This window comes from Cibotium barometz, chromosome 23 (genome assembly GCF_041138505.1).
Source record: "Cibotium barometz isolate CiBa-2024 chromosome 23, ASM4113850v1, whole genome shotgun sequence".
Taxonomy (NCBI): Eukaryota; Viridiplantae; Streptophyta; class Polypodiopsida; order Cyatheales; family Cibotiaceae; genus Cibotium; species Cibotium barometz.
Window position 1 is genome coordinate 4,433,427 of NC_141068.1, and position 21,670 is coordinate 4,455,096.

Consider the following 21,670-nt stretch of genomic DNA (forward strand, 5'->3'; position numbering starts at 1 on the left):
TTGCTCATGTGTGTACCACGCATATTTACACTTACACGTGCCTACCCTACACCCATCTGCACCTTGCACATCGTGCACATGGGCCCATGTGCATGCACATGTGTACACACCATTCGCTCGTGCATGTGTGCGCACATGCACCTCACGTACACACTTGTGCATACCCATTCCATCTCGTGCATGTATAACGTGCATCCGCGTACATGCATCTATGCATACCCAACGCCACATCCCCTCTCAACAAAATAAACCCTACTCCCATCAAATTCTTTTAAAAATTTTCCACCCCTTTATTGAGTGAATTCCCTAGGTAAATTCCCTAGCCAACTAGCTATGATTCTTTCACACAAGTGTTGATACCATTGGTAGTCCTTAACTCCCAAATGTAAGGATTTGGAGATAACCACAAAGCTATGAATTAACAAGTCAACATTGTATGCATAGGTATGTGTTAGTGAGATCTAAGTCAAGATTCAAGTTCGTCATTGTAAGTATTCATATTTTGCAATGTGCAATAGATTAGGTCTATCTCTCCACTATTGTGCCTTGCTCAATTTGGATTAGTTTTAATCTCTCATGTGCTAAAATTTATGTTTTTAACTCATTTTACCATATAAAATCTTAGCTTAGGTGTAACAACCTAGGTAGAAGACAACACTATAATTTCGGGTCAACATTGGTGTGGAGTAGCGAGATATTCAATCTAAATGTGTATTTTGGATTTGTATTGTGAGGGGAGGCAAGGGTCTCCCAATCTATGGGGTTTCTATATGCAAACATGTATTTGTAAAAGTGATTTGTGAAAGGGTTCTGTGGTAGCACGAATGGGTCACATGGGCTAGACATACATTGTGTACTAGTCACATGAATTAGATAGATTTTGCATGGTTTGAGTGGTCTCACATGCTTTGTATGGTGTACGCATGGGTTGTGTGATGGGAATCGTGTGTATAAAATGAATGCTCAAGTGTTGGGGCCATGTGGTCATCTTTATGTCTATGTGTGATTGCCTTGGCATTCTCTTCTGCTTTCACATGTTTCAATTATGGTTGCAGGCGCTCGCCTTAGTTGGTGTGCCTTGTGTCTATTCTAACTTTGTTGTTTTGCTCCACTAGCTTCTTTGTGCTGGTGTTTCTCTTGCTACCTTTGTTTGCGCTCTTTGATGGCTTTATCTTTTTTTCCCATTGTGAGCCTTCTTTTATCTTGTGTGGCATTTTATGCTTATTCTTAGGCATTGTGCTGTTCTTGCATTCTTTATCTTTTCTTATTATTTTTATAACCCCACTCTCTCATAAACTGGTTGCACTTTCTCTCTAGAGCCCCCCTCAAAGGTCCATGGATTCTAGATAAAGTGTCCCCATGAGGGTGTGGATGATACCATTCCAAATCTAGATGAAGTGGCAATGAGGGTGTGGATGATATCACTCCAAATCTTACAATTGTGACTCATAAAAAAAAGTGCCCTCAATGGCCTTAGTGCATCTAGCATTCCATATGTGCTAAGTTTGCAATACTAGCAATAGTCTCCCATGCACTGTCTAAGCTTTGTATTAGGGGGACGTATCCTATATCTCTTGTATATATGTCTTGAAGATGGCGTTGCCAAGCAATTCCCTGACTGATCATAATGAGATCCCTATTATCTGTTGAAATATGCAAGTGAATGGGTGTGTGTGGAAACAAGCCCTTAGCAAGAGACTGTAAAAGGGAACCTGTAATTGAGTGGGTAGCAGTGAAAAGGTGAGAGGTATCTACTAATTAGAGAATCAAGGGTAGCATGAATGAATGTAGGGGTGTGGAAAGATTCTAGGAAAAGGTGCCCCTAGATGTAGGGGAGGTGGCACAAATCAAAGGAGAAATCAGTGGGATTAGATGCTTGGCATCTGGTGGATGTACAACCTATAAATTGAGGCATTGGCCTAATGAGCAATTGTTGATTTTTGAGTACCCATGCCTACATTATCATATAAGGTTAATTGTTCACTAATTTTATCTTAATCACATGCTAATTATGTTGATTCTTGCATTTGATCCACCATAGCTCATCACATTGCTGCAAATTTAACACTATCCTCATACCTAAGCTGTGTGCCCGATCGTGTTAGCCAAATGGTAGTAGCAAAAGAAATGTAAGCATACTTCCTCATCCTTTCATGGAGATGTGTTATTACAGTCCACATCTTACTATTATTATTTGCCGAGAAGGTGAGTGGGTGTTTGAATTTTTTGGATTTGTGTGTATTTTGGGAGGTGGTGTGCACAAGTGTGTGGTGGTCTAGCTACCTCAGTTAATTAACCAAGGTAAATGTTAGGAGTTTCATGGTGATATGACAAGGCTACCTTGCTCCTAGACCCATTGTTGTGTAGGGCCAGACTCTCAATCTGGATTCGAGTCCATCGTGCTGTCGTGGTGCAGATGATGAGGTTTTTGGGACAAAGAAGGTTTTCCCTTTGAAAAAGCCTTGAGCGTCTTACACTTTGAGTGGTGGGGTGTTGAGTTTAGGGTAAAAGACCCTTATTAAGGCTCCGAATTTGGTAGACCAAATGGTGGTGGCTACTAGGTCTTTGCTTTGGCATCATACTTGTCTCGGCTAGCCAGGGTACTCTTAGTAGGTACCCACTCCTTCTTGATGGTGACCTCCCTGAAGGGTCATTTTGGGGGGTGGATTTCATGTTTGTCGGCAAGGTTTAGGATTTCCATAATGATTAGAAGGGGTGGCCGATGTGTTAAGGTAAGAGGAGTATTATGACTTTGAGGATTGGATTCACGTTTTTGCAAAACAACCATGGATACTCATCCCCATTGAAGCTTGGGACAGGGTTTGCATGATTAGATGGTGTCGAAATTGCATCCATGTTCGTGCTTGATGCATTCGAAATGGAACCAATGGCAAAATTGAATCACCTTGAGTTAAAGTTTCCCCAAAAAGACTTCACATGAACCAGTGCTCTAATACCATGAGAAGGATGTGGGGGAGAGGGTTAGCTTGAACTCCTTGCAAGCAAACACAAATGCACAAGAATAGTCAATCACACAAGAGAGATAGATGACTAAATTTTCTTCTATTCTCTTCTCTTCGCTACAACCATATATAAAGAGATAAGAGTACATACTATAAGGAAAAGTACTATCCTATTATAACGTACAAAGGTCAATCCACATTGTAAACCTAATTACATGAGCTGGTGCTATAACTATACTATAACTCTAGTACACCAAAGTGGCTGCACAACCTATAAACCACTGGTGACATATTCCCCATAATCTCATCCACCCAGCCAGTGGCGTAAATGTGGAAGCTATCACCTAGGCTGGTCATCAATGTTCGCAGCACTAGTTGAGCTCGATCTAGCTGCATGGCCCGCAATACTTGACATTGGGCCTAGCCACAACATGTTGTCTTGGTAGACATGGACCTCATTAGGTCACCCACCTCTCGCACCACCTGCGTGAATTTTATACGACCGTCGATTGTTTTGAAGCTGAATTTTATATTGAAGCTAAACCTACATCTTGTATATTTATGTGAACCCCATAAATATACAATAAAAGAGAACATCATCCACAGAAGGCGATGGATCATGGCCACGGCTTGCATCGTCACATAAATGGGGAGGAAGAAGAAACGTAATGCTTGAGCTTTCCCCATGGAATGGTTACCGTATCCCTGGTGGGTGACGCACCCCGAACTTATCAAGATCCCAAGTCTTATCCTCCAATCATGAGAGCCATCACCTCAAATCCAAGTGGGTGTGGAGATCCAAAGCCAATTCCTGGTGAGCAACTGAGATGTGAGTAATCACATTGTCATAGACAAACTTGGCAGTAGATCATCTCTTATCAATATTTTCATAGACAAACTTGGCAGTAGATCATCTCTTATCAACATTCTATATAGCTTTGGCCTCAACGGACCCATACCTCCAATGCCAACTCCAAAGCTTAAGCAAGAATGGAGAGTAGTGGCTTCCACCTTGACTCATGTGCCGACACCATCTTCAAAAAAGTGGGTAGAGCCTTTGGACTCCAAGCAACAAGAGGAAATACCTTGCCCATATCCATCCCTATTTTCATTAAAGAAGTGCCACCCATGGTGCCAAACCCCTAAAGACAATTGTGCACACACTTCCGTGGCACTACCGAACAACCCCATGGCTCAAAAAGATCACTATGACCCCACAACACCAACTCGTAAGCTCTATAGAACTAGAAAGACGGCGCTCAATCAAGCGTGCCAACAAAGAAGACCATGGCGGCACCCAAGCTTTCATTGTGGAATGGCCAAAATGATTATATGCCGTTGCCAATTGCGCATACGGTAAATATGTAATGTGGCCCTTCCCCAAGTGTACAGTTACTACCTTCACTGAAAATGAGAAAAACACAAAAAACCTAAAAACATATTGAGAATCATTAAAAAAACAACTAAAAACATGCACATGCACTGTCACACACACATTCACACATTAACTTGAACGTGCATGTACACACACATTTGCACTTGCACGTGTATACCTTCACCTAATTGTACCTCGGGCACCCACCATGCACGTGCACACCCATTTACACTCACACACACACGTGAATCCCAAACAGTCACAATTGCACACTCACTTGCATTTTATAACTGGCACATGCATGTACCCCTCACACATTTACATTTACGCATCGGGCATGCAGATTTTTACCATATATATATGCACATGCATGCACGTGCACTACACCCACGTGCACCACATCCCATGCACATTTATGCCATGCATACACACTCATGGACACATTCACTTGTGCACAGCTTTGCTCTGTGCATACACATCATGCACATGCACTCACTTATGCACCACCCACACACATGCTCGTGCACACACCTTTGCACACGTACTGCTGCATTTGCACTTTATGCATGCATGCCCACTTGCTCATGTGTGTACCACGCATATTTACACTTACACGTGCCTACCCTACACCCATCTGCACCTTGCACATCGTGCACATGGGCCCATGTGCATGCACATGTGTACACACCATTCGCTCGTGCATGTGTGCGCACATGCACCTCACGTACACACTTGTGCATACCCATTCCATCTCGTGCATGTATAACGTGCATCCGCGTACATGCATCTATGCATACCCAACGCCACATCCCCTCTCAACAAAATAAACCCTACTCCCATCAAATTCTTTTAAAAATTTTCCACCCCTTTATTGAGTGAATTCCCTAGGTAAATTCCCTAGCCAACTAGCTATGATTCTTTCACACAAGTGTTGATACCATTGGTAGTCCTTAACTCCCAAATGTAAGGATTTGGAGATAACCACAAAGCTATGAATTAACAAGTCAACATTGTATGCATAGGTATGTGTTAGTGAGATCTAAGTCAAGATTCAAGTTCGTCATTGTAAGTATTCATATTTTGCAATGTGCAATAGATTAGGTCTATCTCTCCACTATTGTGCCTTGCTCAATTTGGATTAGTTTTAATCTCTCATGTGCTAAAATTTATGTTTTTAACTCATTTTACCATATAAAATCTTAGCTTAGGTGTAACAACCTAGGTAGAAGACAACACTATAATTTCGGGTCAACATTGGTGTGGAGTAGCGAGATATTCAATCTAAATGTGTATTTTGGATTTGTATTGTGAGGGGAGGCAAGGGTCTCCCAATCTATGGGGTTTCTATATGCAAACATGTATTTGTAAAAGTGATTTGTGAAAGGGTTCTGTGGTAGCACGAATGGGTCACATGGGCTAGACATACATTGTGTGCTAGTCACATGAATTAGATAGATTTTGCATGGTTTGAGTGGTCTCACATGCTTTGTATGGTGTACGCATGGGTTGTGTGATGGGAATCGTGTGTATAAAATGAATGCTCAAGTGTTGGGGCCATGTGGTCATCTTTATGTCTATGTGTGATTGCCTTGGCATTCTCTTCTGCTTTCACATGTTTCAATTATGGTTGCAGGCGCTCGCCTTAGTTGGTGTGCCTTGTGTCTATTCTAACTTTGTTGTTTTGCTCCACTAGCTTCTTTGTGCTGGTGTTTCTCTTGCTACCTTTGTTTGCGCTCTTTGATGGCTTTATCTTTTTTTCCCATTGTCAGCCTTCTTTTATCTTGTGTGGCATTTTATGCTTATTCTTAGGCATTGTGCTGTTCTTGCATTCTTTATCTTTTCTTATTATTTTTATAACCCCACTCTCTCATAAACTGGTTGCACCTTCTCTCTAGAGCCCCCCTCAAAGGTCCATGGATTCTAGATAAAGTGTCCCCATGAGGGTGTGGATGATACCATTCCAAATCTAGATGGAGTGGCCATGAGGGTGTGGATGATATCACTCCAAATCTTACAATTGTGACTCATAAAGAAAAGTGCCCTCAATGGCCTTAGTGCATCTAGCATTCCATATGTGCTAAGTTTGCAATACTAGCAATAGTCTCCCATGCACTGTCTAAGCTTTGTATTAGGGGGACGTATCCTATATCTCTTGTATATATGTCTTGAAGATGGCGTTGCCAAGCAATTCCCTGACTGATCATAATGAGATCCCTATTATCTGTTGAAATATGCAAGTGAATGGGTGTGTGTGGAAACAAGCCCTTAGCAAGAGACTGTAAAAGGGAACCTGTAATTGAGTGGGTAGCAGCGAAAAGGTGAGAGGTATCTACTAATTAGAGAATCAAGGGTAGCATGAATGAATGTAGGGGTGTGGAAAGATTCTAGGAAAAGGTGCCCCCAGATGTAGGGGAGGTGGCACAAATCAAAGGAGAAATCAGTGGGATTAGATGCTTGGCATCTGGTGGATGTACAACCTATAAATTGAGGCATTGGCCTAATGAGCAATTGTTGATTTTTGAGTACCCATGCCTACATTATCATATAAGGTTAATTGTTCACTAATTTCATCTTAATCACATGCTAATTATGTTGATTCTTGCATTTGATCCACCATAGCTCATCACATTGCTGCAAATTTAACACTATCCTCATACCTAAGCTGTGTGCCCGATCATGTCAGCCAAATGGTAGTAGCAAAAGAAATGTAAGCATACTTCCTCATCCTTTCATGGAGATGTGTTATTACAGTCCACATCTTACTATTATTATTTGCCGAGAAGGTGAGTGGGTGTTTGAATTTTTTGGATTTGTGTGTATTTTGGGAGGTGGTGTGCACGAGTGTGTGGTGGTCTAGCTACCTCAGTTAATTAACCAAGGTAAATGTTAGGAGTTTCATGGTGATATGACAAGGCTACCTTGCTCCTAGACCCATTGTTGTGTAGGGCTAGACTCTCAATCTGGATTCGAGTCCATCGTGCTGTCGTGGTGCAGATGATGAGGTTTTTGGGACAAAGAAGGTTTTCCCTTTGAAAAAGCCTTGAGCGTCTTACACTTTGAGTGGTGGCGTGTTGAGTTTAGGGTAAAAGACCCTTATTAAGGCTCCGAATTTGGTAGACCAAATGGTGGTGGCTACTAGGTCTTTTGGCATCATACTTGTCTCGGCTAGCCAGGGTACTCTTAGTAGGTACCCACTCCTTCTTGATGGTGACCTCCCTGAAGGGTCATTTTGGGGGGTGGATTTCATGTTTGTCGGCAAGGTTTAGGATTTCCATAATGATTAGAAGGGGTGGCCGATGTGTTAAGGTAAGAGGAGTATTATGACTTTGAGGATTAGATTCACGTTTTTGCAAAACAACCATGGATACTCATCCCCATTGAAGCTTGGGACAGGGTTTGCATGATTAGATGGTGTCGAAATTGCATCCATGTTCGTGCTTGATGCATTCGAAATGGAACCAATGGCAAAATTGAATCACCTTGAGTTAAAGTTTCCCCAAAAAGACTTCACATGAACCAGTGCTCTAATACCATGAGAAGGATGTGGGGGAGAGGGTTAGCTTGAACTCCTTGCAAGCAAACACAAATGCACAAGAATAGTCAATCACACAAGAGAGATAGATGACTAAATTTTCTTCTATTCTCTTCTCTTCGCTACAACCATATATAAAGAGATAAGAGTACATACTATAAGGAAAAGTACTATCCTATTATAACGTACAAAGGTCAATCCACGTTGTAAACCTAATTACATGAGCTGGTGCTATAACTATACTATAACTCTAGTACACCAAAGTGGCTGCACAACCTATAAACCACTGGTGACATATTCCCCATAATCTCATCCACCCAGCCAGTGACGTAAATGTGGAAGCTATCACCTAGGCTGGTCATCAATGTTCGCAGCACTAGTTGAGCTCGATCTAGCTGCATGGCCCGCAATACTTGACATTGGGCCTAGCCACAACATGTTGTCTTGGTAGACATGGACCTCATTAGGTCACCCACCTCTCGCACCACCTGCGTGAATTTTATATGACCGTCGATTGTTTTGAAGCTGAATTTTATATTGGAGCTAAACCTACATCTTGTTTTGAAGCTGAATTTTATATTGGAGCTAAACCTACATCTTGTATATTTATGTGAACCCCATAAATATACAATAAAAGAGAACATCATCCACAGAAGGCGATGGATCATGGCCACGGCTTGCATCGTCACATAAATGGGGAGGAAGAAGAAACGTAATGCTTGAGCTTTCCCCATGGAATGGTTACCGTATCCCTGGTGAGTGACGCACCCCAAACTTATCAAGATCCCAAGTCTTATCCTCCAATCATGAGAGCCATCACCTCAAATCCAAGTGGGTGTGGAGATCCAAAGCTAATTCCTTGTAAACAACTAAGATGTGAGTAATCACATTGTCATAGACAAACTTGGCAGTAGATCATCTCTTATCAATATTTTCATAGACAAACTTGGCAGTAGATCATCTCTTATCAACATTCTATATAGCTTTGGCCTCAACGGACCCATACCTCCAATGCCAACTCCAAAGCTTAAGCAAGAATGGAGAGTAGTGGCTTCCACCTTGACTCATGTGCCGACACCATCTTCAAAAAAGTGGGTAGAGCCTTTGGACTCCAAGCAACAAGAGGAAATACCTTGCCCATATCCATCCCTATTTTCATTAAAGAAGTGCCACCCATGGTGCCAAACCCCTAAAGACAATTGTGCACACACTTCCGTGGCACTACCGAACAACCCCATGGCTCAAAAAGATCACTATGACCCCACAACACCAACTCGTAAGCTCTATAGAACTAGAAAGACGACGCTCAATCAAGCGTGCCAACAAAGAAGACCATGGCGGCACCCAAGCTTTCATTGTGGAATGGCCAAAATGATTATATGCCGTTGCCAATTGCGCATACGGTAAATATGAAATGTGGCCCTTCCCCAAGTGTACAGTTACTACCTTCACTGAAAATGAGAAAAACACAAAAAACCTAAAAACATATTGAGAATCATTAAAAAAACAACTAAAAACATGCACATGCACTGTCACACACACATGGTACACACACACACACATTCACACATTAACTTGAACGTGCATGTACACACACATTTGCACTTGCACGTGTATACCTTCACCTAATTGTACCTCGGGCACCCACCATGCACGTGCACACCCATTTACACTCACACACACACGTGAATCCCAAACAGTCACAATTGCACACTCACTTGCATTTTATAACTGGCACATGCATGTACCCCTCACACATTTACATTTACGCATCGGGCATGCAGATTTTTACCATATATATATGCACATGCATGCACGTGCACTACACCCACGTGCACCACATCCCATGCACATTTATGCCATGCATACACACTCATGGACACATTCACTTGTGCACAGCTTTGCTCTGTGCATACACATCATGCACATGCACTCACTTATGCACCACCCACACACATGCTCGTGCACACACCTTTGCACACGTACTGCTGCATTTGCACTTTATGCATGCATGCCCACTTGCTCATGTGTGTACCACGCATATTTACACTTACACGTGCCTACCCTACACCCATCTGCACCTTGCACATCGTGCACATGGGCCCATGTGCATGCACATGTGTACACACCATTCGCTCGTGCATGTGTGCGCACATGCACCTCACGTACACACTTGTGCATACCCATTCCATCTCGTGCATGTATAACGTGCATCCGCGTACATGCATCTATGCATACCCAACGCCACATCCCCTCTCAACAAAATAAACCCTACTCCCATCAAATTCTTTTAAAAATTTTCCACCCCTTTATTGAGTGAATTCCCTAGGTAAATTCCCTAGCCAACTAGCTATGATTCTTTCACACAAGTGTTGATACCATTGGTAGTCCTTAACTCCCAAATGTAAGGATTTGGAGATAACCACAAAGCTATGAATTAACAAGTCAACATTGTATGCATAGGTATGTGTTAGTGAGATCTAAGTCAAGATTCAAGTTCGTCATTGTAAGTATTCATATTTTGCAATGTGCAATAGATTAGGTCTATCTCTCCACTATTGTGCCTTGCTCAATTTGGATTAGTTTTAATCTCTCATGTGCTAAAATTTATGTTTTTAACTCATTTTACCATATAAAATCTTAGCTTAGGTGTAACAACCTAGGTAGAAGACAACACTATAATTTCGGGTCAACATTGGTGTGGAGTAGCGAGATATTCAATCTAAATGTGTATTTTGGATTTGTATTGTGAGGGGAGGCAAGGGTCTCCCAATCTATGGGGTTTCTATATGCAAACATGTATTTGTAAAAGTGATTTGTGAAAGGGTTCTGTGGTAGCACGAATGGGTCACATGGGCTAGACATACATTGTGTGCTAGTCACATGAATTAGATAGATTTTGCATGGTTTGAGTGGTCTCACATGCTTTGTATGGTGTACGCATGGGTTGTGTGATGGGAATCGTGTGTATAAAATGAATGCTCAAGTGTTGGGGCCATGTGGTCATCTTTATGTCTATGTGTGATTGCCTTGGCATTCTCTTCTGCTTTCACATGTTTCAATTATGGTTGCAGGCGCTCGCCTTAGTTGGTGTGCCTTGTGTCTATTCTAACTTTGTTGTTTTGCTCCACTAGCTTCTTTGTGCTGGTGTTTCTCTTGCTACCTTTGTTTGCGCTCTTTGATGGCTTTATCTTTTTTTCCCATTGTTAGCCTTCTTTTATCTTGTGTGGCATTTTATGCTTATTCTTAGGCATTGTGGTGTTCTTGCATTCTTTATCTTTTCTTATTATTTTTATAACCCCACTCTCTCATAAACTGGTTGCACTTTCTCTCTAGAGCCCTCCTCAAAGGTCCATGGATTCTAGATAAAGTGTCCCCATGAGGGTGTGGATGATACCATTCCAAATCTAGATGGAGTGGCCATGAGGGTGTGGATGATATCACTCCAAATCTTACAATTGTGACTCATAAAGAAAAGTGCCCTCAATGGCCTTAGTGCATCTAGCATTCCATATGTGCTAAGTTTGCAATACTAGCAATAGTCTCCCATGCACTGTCTAAGCTTTGTATTAGGGGGACGTATCCTATATCTCTTGTATATATGTCTTGAAGATGGCATTGCCAAGCAATTCCCTGACTGATCATAATGAGATCCCTATTATCTGTTGAAATATGCAAGTGAATGGGTGTGTGTGGAAACAAGCCCTTAGCAAGAGACTGTAAAAGGGAACCTGTAATTGAGTGGGTAGCAGCGAAAAGGTGAGAGGTATCTACTAATTAGAGAATCAAGGGTAGCATGAATGAATGTAGGGGTGTGGAAAGATTCTAGGAAAAGGTGCCCCCAGATGTAGGGGAGGTGGCACAAATCAAAGGAGAAATCAGTGGGATTAGATGCTTGGCATCTGGTGGATGTACAACCTATAAATTGAGGCATTGGCCTAATGAGCAATTGTTGATTTTTGAGTACCCATGCCTACATTATCATATAAGGTTAATTGTTCACTAATTTCATCTTAATCACATGCTAATTATGTTGATTCTTGCATTTGATCCACCATAGCTCATCACATTGCTGCAAATTTAACACTATCCTCATACCTAAGCTGTGTGCCCGATCGTGTCAGCCAAATGGTAGTAGCAAAAGAAATGTAAGCATACTTCCTCATCCTTTCATGGAGATGTGTTATTACAGTCCACATCTTACTATTATTATTTGCCGAGAAGGTGAGTGGGTGTTTGAATTTTTTGGATTTGTGTGTATTTTGGGAGGTGGTGTGCACGAGTGTGTGGTGGTCTAGCTACCTCAATTAATTAACCAAGGTAAATGTTAGGAGTTTCATGGTGATATGACAAGGCTACCTTGCTCCTCTAGTACACCAAAGTGGTTGCACAACCTATAAACCACTGGCGACATATTCCCCATAATCTCATCCACCCAGCCAGTGGCGTAAATGTGGAAGTTAGCACACCTAGGCTGGTCATCAATGTTCACAACACTAGTTGAGCTCGATCTAGCTGCATGGCCTGCCTTACTTGACATTGGGCCTAGCCACAACATGTTGTCTTGGCAGACATGGACCTCATTAGGTCACCCACCTCTCGCACCACCTGCGTGAATTTTATATAACCATCGATTGTTTTGAAGCTGAATTTTATATTGGAGCTAAACCTACCACTTGTATATTTATGTGAACCCCATAAATATTCAATAAAAGAGAACATCATCCTCAAAAGGCGATGGATCATGGCCATGGCTTGCATCGTCACACAACTGGTGGGGGGGAAGAAGAAACGTCAGGGCTTTCCCCATGGAATGGTTACCGTATCCCTAGTGGGTAAGGCACCCCGAAATTATCAACATCCCAAGTCTTGTCCTCCAATCATGAGAGCCATCACCTCAAATCCAAGTGGGTGTGGAGATACAAAGCCAATTCCTTGTGAGCAACTGAGATGTGGGTTATCACATTTTCATAGACAAACTTGGCAGTAGATCATCTCTTATCAACATTTTCATAGACAAACTTGGTAGTAGATCATCTCTTATCAGCATTCTATATAGCTTTGGCCTTAACGGACCCATAATACCTCCAATGCCAACTCCAAAGCTTAAGCAAGAATGGAGAGTAGTGGCTTGCACCTTGACTCATGTGCTGACACCATCTTCAAAAAAGTCGGGAGCCTTTGGACTCCAAGCAACAAGAGGAAATACCTTGCCCATATCCATCCCTATTTTCATTAAAGAGGTGCCACCCATGGTGCCAAACCCTAAAGACAATTGTGCACACACTTTCGTGGCACTACCGGAGCAACCCCATGGCTCAAAAAGATCACTATGTTCCCACAACACTTGTATGTGCCACAAAACAACACCAAATCGTAAGCTCTGTAGAACTAGAAAGACAACGCTCAATCAAGCGTGCCAACAAAGATGACCATGGCGGCACCCAAGCTTTCATTGTGGAATGGAAAATGATTATGTGCTGTTGCCAATTGCGCATACGGCAAATATGTAATGTGGCCCTTCCCCAAGTGTACAGTTACTACCTTCACTGAAAATGAGAAAAACACAAAAAACCTAAAAACATATTGAGAATCATTAAAAAACAGCTAAAAACATGCACATGTGGTGTCACACGCACATGGTACACACACACATTCACACATTATCTCGAACGTGCATGTACACACACATTTGTGTATATACACCTTCACCTAATTGTGCCTCGGGCACCCACCTTCACGCACGTGCACACCCATTTACACACACACACACGTGGACCCCACACAATCACAATTGCACATGTGAGATCCCTGTTCCCATCGAGCAATGGATTTGGGGTACTAGCAGCGGAAGTAGCACTTCTCGCATGGGACAGGGGTCCCACATTCGGGGCCTAGCCCACGAATATCCGGACAAGAGACTAATCCGTCGGTTTCTCCAAAACTGAACCCGAAAAAACTTCCTTTACCCGGAAAGCACGAGCGATTCCACCAGGATAACTCTTTACTCTAACGTAGTCAAGACCATTACTAATCCAACTGATCTGACTGCACCTATAAAGGTACTCGGTCAGATTAAGGAAGAAACTTGCACTTGGATCATTGGGATCAACCCTTTTTTCCCCATCAAGAGGCACAGTCGTTGATTCCTATCCATAGAACAATTACTATCCGAGATTTACTTCATCTATCGTAATAACAAAAATTGAGTCTCGATTTACGGATCCATCAGTCCAGCCTAACCCCATCCAGTCCCATGGGTTAGCCAACCTCCCAACCACTGTAGTGATGCAATCCAATTAGGAATTTGGTTAGGTTTTGTCCCGGGTGTACTGAGGAAAAGAGTTCCAAGGTCCCCTAGCCGGAAGTTCATGCAAACATAAAACTAGTCACTCCACTTACACACCCAATATGAAATTGCCTTTTTCTCAGCATCAGCTAACTTTAAAACAATCCTTTAATGAACCCATTATGTCACTGATGACAATCCTCAAAGTCTCTGGTTGAATCCTTATTTCCAGTCATTCATTCATCGGTATACTTATGGCATCATTGGAACCAGAACGCTCACCACCTGTTCACTCTCAGGGGCCTTTTCCATAGTTCCTAGCTCATAGTAACTGGCAATATATTCACATAACAGAATGGAATCTCCATGGAAGATCAGCAAGATCAACCCACAGATCCATATAAAAGAGCCATGGACTCATCCGTTGAGGACCAGCAAGGTCAATTAACCAGATCCATGCTCGGTTTCAGAAAACAACTTTTATTCCTTGTTCCAATATCTTCCATGATGCACGTCTGGGTATCTTTGGCGACCTAGAGCCCGAGCACCGTATGGTCAGCACCCTCTAGGATCCTTCGCAGGTGTGTATACATCCACATCCACATTCTCATTCACATCCATACTCCTACATCTACATGTATACATCCACATCTCCATGTATACATCCACATCCACATTCTCATTCACATCCATACTTCTACATCTACATGTTTACATCCGCATCCACATTCTCATTCACACCCATACATCTACCTCTACATCCACATTCACATTTATACATTCATTTCCACATTCCCATTCATATAATCACATACACCTTCACATCTATTCTTTTACATCACATCCATTCTCGCCCTATCATAGCCCATATACATCTTATCTCATCACATACACCTCTTATCTCATCCCATACACATCTTATCACATCTTAACTCATCTTATCACATCCTAACTCATTCCATAAGTATCTTATCACATCTCATCACATCTCATACACCTCTTATCACATCTCATCACATCTCATACATCTCATACACCTCTTATCACATCCTAACTCATCTTATCACATCCTAACTCATCTCATATACATCTTATCACATCTTAACTCATCTTATCACATCCTAACTCATCCCATATGTATCTTATCATATCGTAACTCATCTTATCACATCCTAACTCATCCCATAAGTATCTTATCACATCTCATCACATCTTATCCCTTCCCATATCTATTTATAGAATACAAGGGAATTCTTATATTGATATAAGATTTCTTTACGCATCTAATCATGCATAAATTCCATTTAAGGAGACTAACACTTTCGAAATAAAAATCAATCTTTTATGCATCTTCCTATGCATAAATTCATTTTAAATGAGACTGACACTTTGAATTAAAATTTAATCTTTTATGCATCTTCCTATGCATAAATTCACTTTAGATGAGAATGACACTTTTGAATTAAAATCAATCTTTTATGCATCTTCTTATGCATAGATTCAATTTAGATGAGAATAACACTTTTGAATTAAAATCAATATTTTATGCATCCTCTTATGCATAAAATTCAAATGTGATAAAAGTAACACTTTTATAATAAAATAATCATATTTTTGTAATATTTTTACAATAAAATAATATAAAAAAAATTTCACCTCTATGCACAAAATTCAATATGGTAAAAGTAACATTTTTATAATAAAATAATCATTTTTTTCCTTTACAGTTTTATAATAAAATAATCATTTTTTTCATACCTCTATGAAATTCAATTATGCTAAAAGTAACTCTTTTATAATAAAATATTCATCTTTTATGCATACCTCTGCATGAAATTTAATTATGCTAAAAGTAACACTTTTATAATAAAATATTCATCTTTTATGCATACCTGTATGCATGAAATTCAATTATGCTAAAAGTAACACTTTTATAATAAAATATTCATCTTTTATGCATACCTCTATGCACGAAATTCAATATGGTAAAAGTAACATTTTTATAATAAAATAATTATTTTTTTCTTTACAGTTTTATAATAAAATAATCATTTTTTTCATACCTCTATGAAATTCAATTATGCTAAAAGTAACACTTTTATAATAAAATATTCATCTTTTATGCATACCTCTGCATGAAATTCAATTATGCTAAAAGTAACACTTTTATAATAAAATATTCATCTTTTATGCATACCTCTATGCATGAAATTCAATTATGCTAAAAGTAACACTTTTATAATAAAATAATCATCTTTTATGCATACCTCTATGCATGAAATTCAATTATGCTAAAAGTAACACTTTTATAATAAAATAATCATTATAAAAACTGGACATTAATCAATTAACCATTCACCTAGGATAGAGAATGGTTGGTTTTGTTAGAAAAGAGAGGGAAATACCTTTTTGTAATGAGGTATAACATTTTTAGAGAAGACATAAAACATAAGAACCATTAAAGCCATAAAAATCATAAAATAAGTGAAAAGAAGAATCACCAACTTACTGATGACTTTGAAAGCTTTCCTTTGGCTTGATGGTTTGAGGGTTCAACTCTTGTTTGGACAAGAGTGGCCAACCAATCTTTGGAAGAGGAAAATGTCAAAAACTAATGAATTATTAATAAATTCATAGTTCTTGGCTTGGGTGAAATAGAGTAACAATGCCTTAAACACTATATATTTTCAACAAGGGAGAGGCTTCTATTTATAGGAAAAATTGAGCTCCTAACCAAACAAACTGATTCTAGAATTTTCCAAGTCAGTTTGGTCAATTTTTGACCATTTTTAGGTCAGTTAAGCTAACTTTTTGGAACTAGACTTGAATGAGGAGAGAGGAGAGATGAAATATCTCAATTTTTGATGATAAAAAACTCAATTTGCCCATGTGAAGTAGGCGCCTCATTGAAGGCCCTCCCCTTCCTTACATATGTGTCAAAAATGGAATCATTATACTCAAAATATCTCATATTTTTAATATTGATCATAGTTTCTTACTAATAAACCTTGTACATATTCAACTCTTCATCTTATGTGAGAATTGAAGGGACTCCCTTTCCTTACATATGTGTCAAATGGAATCATTATACCCAAAATATCTCATATTTTTAATATCACTCATAGTTTCTTACTAATAAACCTTGTACATATTCAACTCTTCACCTTATGTGAGCATTGAAGGGACTCCCCTTCCTTACATATGTGTCAAAATGGAATCATTATACCCAAAATATCTCATACTATTAAAATTACTCATAGTTTCTTATTAATAAACCTTGTACATATTCAACTCTTCACCTTATGTGAGCATTTACTCATTTTTGGGTATCTTCTTTTACAAAATTGGATTTATCTCCTCCCCACACATGGATTGATCTTATTGGTCCATAGGAACCTTAATTGGACCATAATCCAAGATTTCTGAAAATCTAGACCCGTAGGCTAAGGTCCTTTATACCCATTTCCAATTAATTCCAATTGCACATTGGAAAGTTCTTTCTGAATTTCTATTTCAGGGAATTCATTTTAATAATATGAGAATTTTTTCTATCTAAAAATATTTAAAATCTGAATATTCTCTCTCTAGAGTATTTTCTCTCTCTAAGTCAAAACAGGCAGAGACAAGATCTTTTATATTTCTGAAGAGGGTATTGATTACAGGAGAAGATGCTGGACATTTTGAGAGGCTGGGGAGGAATCTTACATTCTCTCCCACTTGAAAAACGCGAGATGTCCTCATCTCGCAAACTGGGGGTAATTTTGCAAGATGCACGAATATGAGACTGAGAGAAATTTTAATTAAGATTAACCACCAAGAAAAGTCTCAAAGAGAGTAAGACTCAAGATAAGAACAAAGATTTCAACTTTATTCATTCTTGGAACATATATAGTAAAGATAGAAGAACTCTTTACAATTCCATAAGCCCATCCATCATATGGTCACAAAAGTAGCACTCACAAGCAGCACACGTATAAGGTAACTCATCTCTGGGAATAATTTGGTTGGTTATTGTAGTACCTATCTCATTGGTATGAGGTGATCTAATAAAAGGACCTCTAAGAGGCAAGCCGAAATTGGGATAAAGGTATATCTTCTGGTGAGGAAGAAAACACGCAAGTAAGAAGACCCACTCAGAAAATCCACCATGCTGCCTTGAACTCATCATGCAATAGTATCGGGGACCCAAACCCAAAGCTTCAATAACCATAGCCAAGCGGACATTGTTACGAAAGTGCTGCTGACCCCATGGTGTTACCCTAGTTATGTCTTGATAGGTCCGCCATTTGGTCTGAGCTACAGAAGTTCCCAGGTGAGGGAAAAGTGAGCGCTCATATAAAATCCTTCTTTACAGACTTGCTTGCACCTTGAAGGTGAGAAATCATCATGGATAAAACCAGTTCTTGCTGCCAAGCCATGAAGGAGATTAAGAAAGAAAGGAGATTGATGGAAGTAAAATTACTATGAGCGACAAGTAAGAGTTACGACTTATATAAAAGAAGGAACTAGCGTAACCTTGAAGCCAACGGGGTATCTTGTCACTGAAGTTTTTTTGTCTCTTTATAATTTGGGTTTGGCACATATTTCTATAGAAGGCTTACATGAATTACATTAAGAACTTTGAGATGAGGAGGTAAAAGAAGCTTGTAGGCTAAGTCACTTACTTTCATTGAATTTAGATATGGCCCACAATATCTGGGGGATAACTACTTATACTCCCCAAGAGATAAAGAACTTCTTTTTGGGCCATACAAGAATGAAGACCATATCTGCTTCTTTGAATTCTCTGACCGTTCTCTTCTTATCTGTATACTGTTTCTGTCGATCCTGGGTAGTTTTTATATCTTTATGAATTGCCTGCATCAGTTGCTCCATGTCGTCAAGCATTTGACTGGTCATCGCGACCCTAATCAATGGGTCGGACCTAGTTAATGGAATTAAGCAATCTTGTCCGAGACAGACCCTGATTAGATTGGTATGAAGGAATTGGTCTCTGAATTTGGGGTTCTTGACTTCCCTGTGCCCTTGTCATGGCAGGAGTCGAGCAGTCTTTTAACTGATGAGACCAAAACCTTGGCATCCAAAACACGGGTTCTCACTTCTGAACTCATTGTTCTGAATCCTTAAAACAGGTGGGCTCCTGAGAAGTAATCTAGGGAAAGGGTCTTCCTTTCAAACAGAATCTTTCTTTTATTTTAGAGAGGGGATAATTATAAGATCATAATGGGAGGTTCTTACTCCTATATACCTCGAAGGCTGGGGGAGGAATCTTACATTCTATCCCACTTAAAAAGTGTGAGATGTCCTTATCTTGCAAAGTAGAGGACAACTCTTTTTCTTAAGATCCAGATTATTTTGGGGTCAACCTAACAGAATACGGGGATAAATATCCCTTATATAGAACTCATCATTAAACAACAATTCATTCAAATCATATCATTCATATCTTTAACACGATAATGGTCCATTAGACCGAAAAATTTCTTTCTGAACATTCCTCCACGGGAATTTCAGTCAAGCAAGTTCTCAATTTGTCATCCCTTAACTTGATCTACCGTGTCAAGTGTTAACAGTAGCAATTTGACAGCACAATCCACTAATCTCATAGTAATTTGCTAAAATCATTATCATCATTCTAGTTATGAATATCATCATAGGGATTCGTCCCATTCATCCTCATTGTGGTTTCGCTCAGCTTATTACATTTCAACCAATTTTCAGGGATCATCATTTTTTAATTCAGAATCCAAATCAACTCATCAGTTCTCAAACAGAATTAAAAATCATATCAACCACATTCGAAATCATCATCTGGATAGCATTAATGCTTATAATTTCAAGTCTTAGATTTACTCGTATATACTGCCGGTAAAGAGCTGCAAATATACCCTCGGTATATACGGGTAGTCATGATACTTGGAACTATAAGGTAAATACCATCATGTCTAGGCCTCAAGCAAGTCAGGGTTCCATACAATTGCGGTACTTCCATCTGAAGACCCAATTACTAATTTACGAATTTTCAGTTTGAATATCAAATTGTATGAATTATATCATATAATTACAACCTTTTTATGCTTCTTGATAAATTTTTGACATATTTGGCTTCTCGATTGATCTTTATTAACCAATTGGCTCTAATACCAACTATAGATCCCTATTCCCACACCGAGCAACGGATTCGGGGTACTAACAGCGAAAGTAGCACTTCTCACGTGGGACAGGGGTCCCACATTCGGGGCCTAGTCCACGGATATCCGGACAAGAGACTAATCCATCGGTTTCTCCAAAATCGAACCCGGAAAAACTTCCTTTACCCGGAAAGCATAGGCGATTCCACCAGGATAACTCTTTACTCTAACGTAGTCAAGACCATTACTGATCCAACTGATCCGACTGCACCTATAAAGGTACTCGGTCAGATTAAGGAAGAAACTTGCACTTGGATCATTGGGATCAACGCTTTTTTCCCCATCAAGAGGCACAGCCGTTGATTCCTATCCATAGAACAATTACTATCTGGGATTTACTTCATCTATCGTAATAACAGAAATTGAGTCTCGATTTACGGATCCATCAGTCCAGCCTTACCCCATCCAGTCCCATGGGTTAGCCAACCTCCCAACCACTGTAGCGATGCGATCCAATTAGGAATTTGGTTAGGTTTTGTCCCGGGTGTACCGAGGAAAAGAGTTCCAAGGCCCCCTAGCCGGAAGTTCATGCAAACATAAAACTAGTCACTCCACTTACACACCCAATATGAAATTGCCTTTTTCTCAGCATCAGCTAACTTTAAAACAATCCTTTAATGAACCCATTATGTCACTGATGACAATCCTCAAAGTCTCTGGTTGAATCCTTATTTCCAGCCATCGGTATACTTATGGCATCATTGGAACCAGAACGCTCACCACCTGTTCACTCAGGGGCCTTTTCCATAGTTCCTAGCTCATAGTAACCGGCAATATATTCACATAATAGAATGGAATCTTCGTGGACGATCAGCAAGATCAACCCACAGATCCATATAAAAGAGCCATGGACTCATCCGTTGAGGACCAGCAAGGTCAATCAACCAGATCCATGCCCGGTTTCAGAAAACAACTTTTATTCCTTGTTCCAATATCTTCCACGATGCACGTCTGGGTATCTTTGGCGACCCAGAGCCCGAGCACCGTATGGTCAGCACCCTCTAGGATCCTTCGCAGGTGACCTAGCGCTTCACTCATAGGCCGCTTCCTTGGTCCCTCATCCACCGTACCGGAAGCTCACCATTTAAATCGAACCGAGGCTGGTCAAGACCTCGATCGACCTTGCTATGCGAGACGTCCTCCATTGACTCTCCGTGAGCAGTTGCAACTTATCAGTTAGGTCTCCATGACCTTAATCCACAAGATGGTCAAAATGCTTCCCCAGCATTCTTGACATAAAACAGTCATTTACAACAAACAGTCACAAAATACAGTTTTTATATCGAACTCTTGTCTTTCCACGTTATCCCTCCTCAATCC